The sequence below is a fragment of the Coffea eugenioides genome, chromosome 2 (genome assembly GCF_003713205.1).
Source record: "Coffea eugenioides isolate CCC68of chromosome 2, Ceug_1.0, whole genome shotgun sequence".
NCBI lineage: Eukaryota > Viridiplantae > Streptophyta > Magnoliopsida > Gentianales > Rubiaceae > Coffea > Coffea eugenioides.
In genome coordinates, this window is record NC_040036.1 from 64100016 (window position 1) to 64111222 (window position 11207).

Here is an 11207-nt window from a genome sequence, read left to right on the forward strand (position 1 = left end):
TTATGTTTGTTCTAAAGATCAATTTGCTGATATTTTTACCAAAGCTCTGCCATTAGATCAGTTCATTCATCTAAGATCAAAATTAGGAATAATCGAAAAATCATCCTAAAATTTCTCAAAGTCTTCGGACGTCCGAAAGAATATGAACGGACGTCCGATGATGTTCTTCAGCCATTTTCCAGAATTGCGCCTGTTCAGACACAACTGTCGGACGCACAACTTCGTTCGGCCGTCCGACAGTGCAACGGCTCACTTTTTAAATTAACTTTCTCCCTCATTTGCTTCAAACTCTTCTTTTCTATTTCCTCTCGGACGAAAACCCTCTCATTTCTCACTCTCAAATTCATACCATTCTGAAGCTCTCATTCCCAAATTGACTCAAACAAAACTTTTCCTGATTGATTGCGATTCATTTCTCCTAATTATTTCATCGAATCGCAAAACATTTCGTAAATTCCCAAATTTCCCTCAAAACCCTACTTTCTCATAACTGCTCTGTCAAATCTTGTTCAAAGACTTTGTGTCCCAAAATTTCTGTGCGATTCACTTCCCTACTGCTGTGTGCATCATTTGCATCCCTCATTCCACACATTTCGCACAATGGTGAATCTAAGGGGAGGAAAAGTTACTAGATCCGTCTCACGTCATTCCCACTGTCAAACGGACATCCAAACGCTTCAAAAGAGGAGCTATCAAGGGTCAAATGTCACGGCCTACACCACAACCCTCCTCTCAGCCTGAATCTGGACAGGGGACATCTTCTCAACCGCCTCCAAAATCAGCCCCTCCTCCTACATTCTTTGATGATGCTGCGAAAGACAAATACTCCTGGATATCCCAGAAGGGTGTCATCCCTCAAAGAACTATAAACCCCTCTGAATTTCACTCCATAGGTTTAGAATCCATTCTGAGTCTATTTGCTTTCCAGAAATGGTCACATCTTATTTCTATGCCAAATGTCTACTATCCTGATATGTTGCATCAATTTTTTGCCAATCTAAGGAAAGGTTCTGACCAAACTGAAATATTTTCCAGGGTTAATGGGGTAGACTTAATCTTTGACTCTGAAAGTGTGAACTCCATTTTAAATACTACCATTGAACGTTTATGCAAAGATAAGATTGCTAATTTTTTTTCTTATGAAGAGCTCCCGACTGTGGCAAATCATTTTGACGGGACAAAAATGTTAACCTATTTCAAAAGAAGTTTTTCCTCACCTGCTGATGCTAAATTGAATGATCTGGCCCCTGTGAATTTAATTGCTTTTTCTATCATTTCAAACCTGCTTGTGCCTACTGATGGCCATAGAACTGATGCAAACAAAATGGAGTTGTACCTCTTTTATTGTTTTCAAGAAAAAATTCGTATTGATTTTGGTTTTGTCATGTGCAAGTTCTTACTTCGCTATGCCACTGATTCTCGCAGAAAATTATCTTATGGAAAGTTTCTTCAAAAGATTTTTGAGTTTTACAAAGTCCCTATTCTAGGTGTTTGTCCTAAAGAAGCATCTTCTTATGCCTTTACAAAAGGGTATTTTGAAAGGAAAAATCTTGTTTTCAAAGATAATCTGTGGGCTTATAAGGGTGCATCTTCTAGTGAACTTAGGTCTAAGGCTGCACATGATCCTTCATCTATTCCACTCACTCCCATTCATCCTCGGAAATCTGCCTCTAAGGCATCTTCCTCTTCCAGTGATGAAGTAATTGAGCTCCTTCGTGAACTCAAACAGCATGTTCTTCTTCTAGAACATGGTCTAATGCTCACTATGTCCTCTGAGCAACAAACTGCCTTCCTAGACAAAAAGAACCTCCTGTTTCCCCCCCTGTTGTTGAGGAAGTTTCCCATGACAAAGAGTCACACCCCACTGATCCAAGTTCATCAATTCCGGATCCTGGTTCTTCAACCCCTGTGACTCCTCATGGCACCTCTACATCAGATAAAGGCAAGGCACCAGTTGAAGAGGCTGCTGAAGATGATGAAGAAACTGAAGAGGAGGATCTTGATCAATATCAGCTCTCTCGGAGGACACCTGGATCCACTTAGTTCATCATTTAGGACATTTGCATTTTGTTTGTCTCTTTTATGTTTTCGTGGTATTCAACAATGAATATGTAATGTAATGGATATTTTAAGTTTCGTTTTGGATGTTTAAGTACTGTTTTGATGGATGTCTGAATATTTTGATGAATGATTGTCTATTCTGCTTATGTGAATGTAATGAATTTGTGGATTGTCTATTCTGATTGATGGTCTAAGTTTTGATGTGTGAACTTGTCTAAATTTGTGAATTTGTGGATATGTTGATGTGATTGGTTGCCCGTTTGTGATGACAAAAAGGGGGAGATATGGTATCAAATGATTGGATTGAGTGATGATTGATAATTGGTGATGTTGGCATGATTGATGATTGGTGATGTTAGGATATGTTGGATTGATTGTTTAAATTTGGATTGGCTGATATGCTTAATTGTTTAACTCGGATGGGCAGCCTTGTGAGGGGGAGTTTTTCAAAATTTTCAAATTTTGTGATTCACTAAGACAGGGGGAGTTCTTGTCTATTTTGAAAGGGGGAGTTTTCATTGCAATCATAAAATTTCATTTCAAACTTTTGTTTTGTCATCATCAAAAAGGGGGAGAATGTTATTCTTGGTTTTGATGATCACAAAAGTTCGTTTATACTGACCAAGATTGATCAGGCCTGATGGAACAAGGAAAGCATATGTTTGATTGACTCCAGTCTACGATGCTTTGGATGTGGCAAACAAGATTGAAATAATATAAATGAATTTAGTCATTGTTTTGTTCCGATCAAAGATACTGTCTTTTAAGTATGTCTAGTTTGTCATTCTTGGTACTTTGAAATGTTTATCTAACCTCCTTCAAATACAAGTGTTTTTGTCTATCCAAGAATCAGGTTCAAATATGTCATGAAATGCAAGACAACCAAAATGAGAAGCAAAAACAGGACAATCAGGTCGGACGGCCGAAAGGAAACTGTCGGACGTCCGGAAGGATCGGACGCACACCTCGGACGCATATCAACCAGATCGGACGTCCGAAAAATTCCAAGATAACTTGCTAGCTCTCGGCCTACGATCGGACGCTGTGCTGTCGGACGACAAAAATCTCATCGGACGTCCGAACTTCAACTTGGCTATTTTCGGACGATTGGTTCGGACGATGATTTGATCGTCGGACGTCCGAAAGCCCCAACGGCTAGCTGACCCTTCATCTGCCTTCTATCCGTTGGAAGCTTTAATGAAGCTCATTTCTGTTCCCCTTTAAAAATAAACTGTTCTGAACGAAGGAAGGACTTTTGCACACTTTGTTTACAAGATCTCAAGAGATATTTTAGCTAGAAAATAGTCTCCAAAGCAAGATTTGTTTTAAAGTGGTGTGAATTTCTGGTGAGCATTTCTTTTGTGATTGAAAGGATCTTTAGTGTAGCTTTGTTGAGGGTTTTCTGAGTGATTGTAAAACTTCTTAGCTTGACTAAGTGAGGCTTAGGGCAAGGAGGAAGTGCTCCCTCCATTGTACATCTAGTTGATCGTCTTCCATCAAAGAGAAGTTGCTCTTCCTAGTGTGTGGTCTTCAAGTTTGAGGATAGCTTGGTAGACACTTGGTTTGATTCCCCAATTTACTTTTCTGTTTAATAAAATTCTCATTGCTTGTCTATACTTGTGTTTCTGATCAATATTGCTCTTGTCTTCTAATCTACTTGGTTGATCATTACTAGAAAAGAAGGAAATTTTCATTTAGCAAAAAATTGCCTAAATCTGATTAAGATTTTGAATAACCCAATTCACCCCCCCTCTTGGTTGTCTTTGGGACTTACAGGCCACACAAGAGACTCCTTTTTCCTTAATGTACGGCTCCGAAGCAGTCATCCCGACTGAGATCCTGACACCTAATCCCCGGAGTGCGGCCTATGCTGCCGAGGCAAACGAAAAAGAAAGAATGATGGACCTCGACTTCGTCGAAGAAAAAAGGAATGTCGCCTCGGCCCGGGTGGTTTCATACAAAAACATCCTTACCGGTTACTACAATGCCCGTGTGAAACATCGCAGATTCCAACCAGGAGATTTGGTTCTCAGAAAAAACTTAGTCAGCCGAGCTGAACCGCAAGGGAAACTATTCCCTAAATGGGAAGGCCCCTATCGAGTCGTGAAATCTAACCAGAGTGGGTATTGTAAGTTAGCCTACCGAGATGGTTGTCTAATGCCGATGACTTGGCATGCCGAGAACTTAAGATTGTATTATACTTGAGAATTTTAACAAGTTGTAAATTTAGCCACTTCGTTACTTTTTAATACCTTGATACCACACATCCGTCATTAAAAAATAAGAGGGACAAGTAAGGGACGAAGCGTGAAAGTAAAAGAGCCGAGATGAGAAGAAATAGAAAGTTTATTTCATGAAAAGAATATTACAAAAAGAATACAATAATTGAGGTCAGGAGCGCTACTAAGCACCTCCCACCTCGGTATTCCCTCAACACCCACAAGTCTATACCCCGATCTCGGCTCCCTCTTGGCCGGTCTTCTCGCCGGTCTCTCCCCCGTGGGGATGAGACTTCTCTCCTCCCTCGTGCTCCTCACCGGTCTTCTCGTCGGCCTCTTCCCCGCTGAAAGTAGCCTCTTCTCCTCCCCCTTCCTCCTCGAACACCTCGTCGAGTTCGAATAGCCGTTTGTTGAATTTGTCCCGGACCTCGGCCAGGTTTCGCCCTGCTTGGATGCCCTCGGCCATCCGATCGCAAAGCTCCTTGGAGTTCTCGTTGTAGTTGGTCTTGTTCTTCAAGAACTCTAAGGCTTCGGAGAAAAGGTGAGGAGCGGCCTCGTCAATGGCAGATGTGTAGCCGAACATAAAGTTTGGCATGGTTAGTTCTCCGAGATCTTTGGTGAAGGTCTCGGAACTCCGGAAAGCTTCCACAGCCGAGGCCCCAGCACCCTCGAGTGCTTGCTCGTGGGACTTTTTCACCTCGTCCCCCTTTTTTGCTCCCATTCGAGAGCCGATCTGTGGCTGTTTATGGTAGCCTCGGCCTCCTCCTCCTTCGCTTCGGCCTGCTGAAGTCGCTTGTCGAGTTCCGTCTTCTCAGACTCAGACACCGCAAGTTTTTTCTCCAACTTGGAGATCTTATTTTGCAACTAGCCTGTATCCTGCTCCTCGACCAGGTCACTATATCGTTGTACCATCTCAGCCACAAATGCCGTAATGGAGGTCGTGGCTACCATGACGCTTTGGACCACTTCGGCCGGAGTCAGTTTCTTAAAAAACTCCACGTCCCTCGGTAGGCTCGAGTGCATCACTAACTCCTGCGCGGCCCGAGGCTGGGTACACCTGTCGTTGACTGAGAGTTTCCAGTTCGGACACCAGTGCTCGCCGGGGTGTGTCTTGTCTTTCCCAGGAAACACAGGGGGGCTATGAAAACGATTCCATAGCGAGGACCCCGTGACCGGATTGACTGGGGGCTTCAACTGTTTGTCTCGGCCATGAGGAGGCGGGAGTACCGTTGTGACTCCCTGGATGGACACCCCTTCCGCCAGCGACGAGGTGGACTCTGCGGCTGCCGCGGCCAAACTATTTTTAGCTACCGTGGCCGGGGTGCTTTTTGTGAGAACCCGTAAAACCCTAATATTTTCCTAGGGTTTATTACCCTTTAATTGCTTATATTTTTGCATTTTCGGGCTTAGCAATATTTTCTGGTAGATTTTATGCTTAATTATAGTTTTAAGATGAATTTTCTAGTATGGGAGACTTTTTAGAAAATTAAGCATATATATTGGATGTGGGACCCACTAGTGCGAACAGTTCGGAAAAATTCGGCCAATAAGGTTAAGTTTCGGATACTGTGAAAATTTTATCGGGTGTTAAGAGATAAGTAGTGTGTGTGAAGTGATTGATGTGAGAGAGAAAAGAAAGGATTGGAATGCATTTATGAGGGTGACAAGTGTCACTCTACCATTGGGTTGACTTAAGAAACACTATTCATCCTTTTGACTATTTTTGACTAAGTGTTAAATACTTCAAAAAAATCACAAAAATTCACCATTTTCTTCCTTGTGTTGGCCGACCCTCTCTCTCTCAAAGAAGAAGAAATTTTCCCAACTTTCAAGCTTCCATATCACTCAATCTTCCACAAACAAGAGTTTAGGTTTGATTTCATTCCATAAAATCCTTTCTTTTGGTGATAGTGAGTGCTCTAGTGAAGTTTGTTTGAAGCTCTAAGGTGGCCATCATCCCTCTCTCTCTTGTTACTTGGTAAGTGATGCTTGAACCCCCCTACTACACCTAATGATGGTTATAGTATGCTTAGAAGTGGCTTGAGTGTTGGAATATATGATTTATTTCTTGGTTTGGCTTGATTTGGTGAAGTTTTCCATTTTATGATGAATTTTCTGGTTTCATATGATTTTGATGTTGTGGACTAGTATGATGGTTGGTAATAAGGGGCTTTGGCTTTAGTAGGTGTGAATTGTTGATAAATGCAATCAATTTTGGATTTGAATGGAATTGTGAAAAGTTAGGGTTCATGAACCCCTAATCTGCCCGAAATTTTAGGTCATAGCTAGAGGCCGAATTGGACTTTGCTCAAAACATGAAAGTTGTAGGTATTAATGATTTTAGTGTGCCTGCAAAATTTCAGGGCAATTGGACTAGTGTAGAGTGAGTTATGCCATTTTTACTGTTGCTGTTTTTGGTGCACAGAATGTCCGAACTGCGATAGTAATTGCCTGTTTTGACTGGAATTGGTTTGGATTTTGAAGTTGGTGTCTTCTGAGGAAATGTATCTGGATGTCTTAGCTAACTTATGCCTTTGGAATTTCGGCATTTGGACCTGTGTAGGCTGAGATTGACGTATTACAGTTTTGTGTGTTTTGCAAACCTGTTTTGGTAATTCTGGTTTGGTATTTGGCACTTTTGACCTAGTTGTGCTAGGATTTGGACTGAGAGGCCTTCTACATTGTTGTAGCTCTGTTTCTTGGCTTCGAAATGGTGGGTCTTACACCCCCATCCGACATTTGTAGTGAGAGTTGTGCCATTACCGCATTATGAGGTCAAATCCGGTTTTCTTATCAAGGCTTAGGTTAAAGCCCTTTCTTAATTTCTGGTTTGCTTTCATGCTTGTATATGTTTATAAAACCCTATTGGGGTTGTGAATTGGTGTTGTTTATGGCTCGGTATGGTTTCTTGTTGTATGATATTGTGAGCCTATGGAACGGCTCTTGACATGAAATGCTTATATGTGTGTTGTTGGGTTGTGATTGAAGAAAAATAATGAAGCCTTATGGCTGGAAAATTTGGTAAACACAAAGGGCATGCTGCCCGAATTTTTACTCGAGATTTAGAAAACTATATTCTCGACTTGAGTAAAGGTTAAGTATTTAACACTTGAATTTCCATGCATGAAACCCTATTGGGCGATAATTGGTTTGACTTTATGACTCGTTATCGAGTCTTATGGTATTTGTTTACATGTTCTAGGGCGTGACGATAGCTCACGACGTCTTGGTGATCGTGGTGCATGAAATACCACTTTCTTGCTTGGTGAGTATACTACTCACTTACTTGTTATAATGTGGCTTTGTGCTATGTGTATTGATGCCTTGAAGGCTTAATTGGTTATTGGAAATGATTGAGGTGAGGGTGTACTTGACCGCCCTCACCCCTTGTGATTCCATGCATGGCTAGTGCTTGCATTACTGAATTACTGCACTTGATATATGAAATACTGAATTCCATTCATGGAAACTGATTTGGTATCATTTGGGCGAATGTCCAATGGCTTTACTGTATCACTGAGCTCAACCCCGTTTGGTAGTCAATTGGAACGAGCCGGCGAGGGCTTGGTCGTGAAAATTGTCATGCCACGGGGACTGTACTGTGGAATCTTGTGGTAATGAGACCTTTGGTTCCGGTATACTCGAGTATTACCAAAATGACTGAATGGAGTGCGGGCCCGGTTGGGGTATGATAGTTGGACGGTTGGATGTAAGTGATGTCTACGGATGGTTACTTTTCATTGACGGAGGGTCAATGAGGTTGGATCAAGATTTCAAGCGTGGAAATGGGCTCTTGAGAGCCGACCGTATCCTTTTCCGTTTTGTTTTACTGCTTATTTGTGCACTTTAAATGAAAGTTCATCCTTATGTGACTTTGGTTGCTTATGTAGTAGTATACCACTTGGCTTTAGCTCATTCCGTGTTATTTGTTTTCCTTACAGGGATATAATTACTTTTGAGAATGGATTGGATAGTCACTTGCCAAATTGAGCTTGTAAATGTCTTTTGTATAGCTCTTGAAATGAAGCCTTAATGTGTAACGGGTTCATTTCCTTTTGATAGGCAAACTGAATATGTACTTCCTTAATGAATGTCTGTGGCATGCCACTATGGTTGTAAATGTTGGATTTCAATGTGTATATGTTAAATTGATGTTTGGATTCTACTATCCAGGCCACTATTCAGTTTTCCATTTTTTTTTTATTTTGCTATTTTGATACTTATGGCTTGTCCGAGCGCACTTTTGTTTTCCCGAAACGTATTCGAACGCGTGTAACTGTACCGTAGTCCTGGCGAGAGCTGGGCAGGCAGTTCGTTAACCCCTTTGGTTCGCCTTAGGGGAAGGTGGGGCTGTCACAGGTGGTATCAGAGCCTAGGTTTGAATTAGCCTGGGTGTTATAGGACTGTTTGACTTGAGGATTGTTGTTTTTGGCCTTTAAGCTTATATTTATGATTACATGTTCTTGTGATGTAGGATGGCCGGACAGGGTGATCCTAGTGCTAGTCCTTCGGGGGCTAGACCTCGCAAAGTACTCCCCGTGATTCCCTATCAGATACGGCCGGGAGGGGCCGTCATTCGTTGGAGCCCGTCTAACCGTCTTCGACGGTGCCCGTGTAAGGAGAGATATGCTTACCCGAACACTCTAGTGTTTGCGCTGGATAAAGAGCGCAAGGTATTGGCGAGAGAGAATGCTCGCCTTGAGGTCGATGCGATTCAGGATAGGGCGACGAAGGATAAGCAAGCTGCGCGTATAAAGGAGCTAGAATACGATGTGCTTGAGGCTGAAGATAGGGTTGACGACCTTTGCGCCCAACTGAGGGAGGCACGAGAGCGAGAGCTTAAGCGAGCGCGCAAGGTCAGGGGTCGCGCTGAGGCGATCCTTAATCTGTGTGACGATGGCCTTGAGGAGTGTAGCGACGAGGCGTCGTGTGCGGAGGCCGACCCTGGGGAGGAGTCTACCCCATCGCCTGGATCCCAGACCCCGGCGACTGACTAGGCCTTGATCTTAGGCATCTTTTGGATAGTGGTGGTTTTTGTATGTACATAGGGATAGGGATAGAGCCTTAGCTAATCGTTTAGGGTCGTTAGATTAGCTACGTGTAAATCTCTTTTGATAGGCCTATCCTCCGGTGGATCGTTTGTGTACGTACGTGCTTTGGCCGTACTTGACTGACTGATTGTATATATGTGTTTGGCTTGTATATATGTGTGGTTGTGCTTATGCTTTGGATTGTATAAATGTGTTATTATGCAAGTTTACGTGTTACTTATATGGCTTGTTATTACTGTGGTTTAGTATTCTTGCCTAGACCGAGTGGAACTTATGGAAGGTACTCGGAGTGGTCGGGGACGTGGGCGCGGTGCTAGACAACCCACACCGGTTAGGGGTGTAGGGGAAACCTCGACTGGACCTGATCCTGAACCCCAAGCCGACCCTAATGCCCAGATCGCTGCTGCTATGCAGCAAATGACAAATCTGCTTGCACAAGTAGTGCAGCAACAAGCTCAGAACCCAAACCCTAACCCTGGAAATCCCGGGAACCCTGGCCACCATGTCGAGAGCGAGGATAGAGCTCTCGAACGTTTCCAAAAGTTTTCCCCGCCAAAGTTTGTTGGGGGACCCGACCCTGACGTTGCTGAGAAATGGCTTGAGAAGATGGTAGACATTTTTGCAGCTCTACATTATCCAGACGAACGGCAGGTGACTTTTGCCGTGTTTCAACTTGAAGGGGCTGCTCGTTCCTGGTGGAACGTAATTAGGCAGAAATGGGAACGGGAGCAGACGCCTAGGACGTGGGTGAACTTCATCCGCGAATTTAACGCAAAGTTTTTCCCTCCTCTAGTCCAGGAGAGGAAGGAGGACGAGTTTATCCGGCTCCGGCAAGGGACTCAGACTGTGGCGGAGTACGAGAGTCAGTTCACCCGCCTGTCTAAATTCGCGCCTGAGCTAATCATTACTGAGCAACGACGGGTTAGGCGCTTCATTCAGGGTTTGAACGTTGAGATTCAGAAAGATCTCGCGGCAACTCAAATTACCACGTTTAGCGAGGCAATGGAAAAAGCCCAACGAGTTGAGAGTGCACGGCTGCAGGTCCGAAACTTCCAGGCTAAGAAACGTGGTTTTCCTGGGAGTACGTCTGGACAAGGTGAGAAGAGCACTCCCTCTAAGTTCGGACGAGGATCGAGTGGTGGCCGACACTCCGGCTCGGGCAGAGGGACTCCATTCAGGGGTAGTCAAGCTGGGCGTGGACAAAGGGGAAATGCTCAGAGTGGCTCGGCTTCGGCACCTCGCGGTCCCTGTGGGCACTGTGGGAAAGCAAACCACACCGAGGATAACTGCTGGAGAAAGCAGGGTAAATGTCTGCGGTGTGGAAGTGCGGACCATCAACTGGCTACATGCCCGGTCCTGAAACAAGACGGAAAAGGGAGCCAACCACTGCCGAGGACCAATACTGGACCCGCCAAGGGAGATGGGTCCAAACCGAAGGTTCCAGCTAGGGTGTATTCTTTAGAGCCCCATCAGGTCCCAGAGTCTTCGGAGATTGTAGAAGGTACGATCCCTATTTTCCACCGCTTTGCCAAAGTTTTAATTGATCCTGGTGCCACTCATTCGTTTGTTAACCCTGATTTCATGTGTGGCATCGATATAAAACCTGCTAGTTTACCTTATGACCTAGAAGTGAGTACACCTACGGGGAATCAACGTTTGGTGACTAGTATGGTTTATAGGGATTGCGATGTATGGGTTGGTGAGAAGAGATTTTTAGGAGACCTGATTAGCTTGTCCATTAAGGGGTACGATGTGATTCTGGGCATGGACTGGTTAGCCAAATATAACGCCCAACTGGATTGTAAAACGAAGGTGGTCGAATTTCACATTCCTGGCGAGGCAACCTTGAGGTTGGATATAAGGGGTAGGTTAGCCT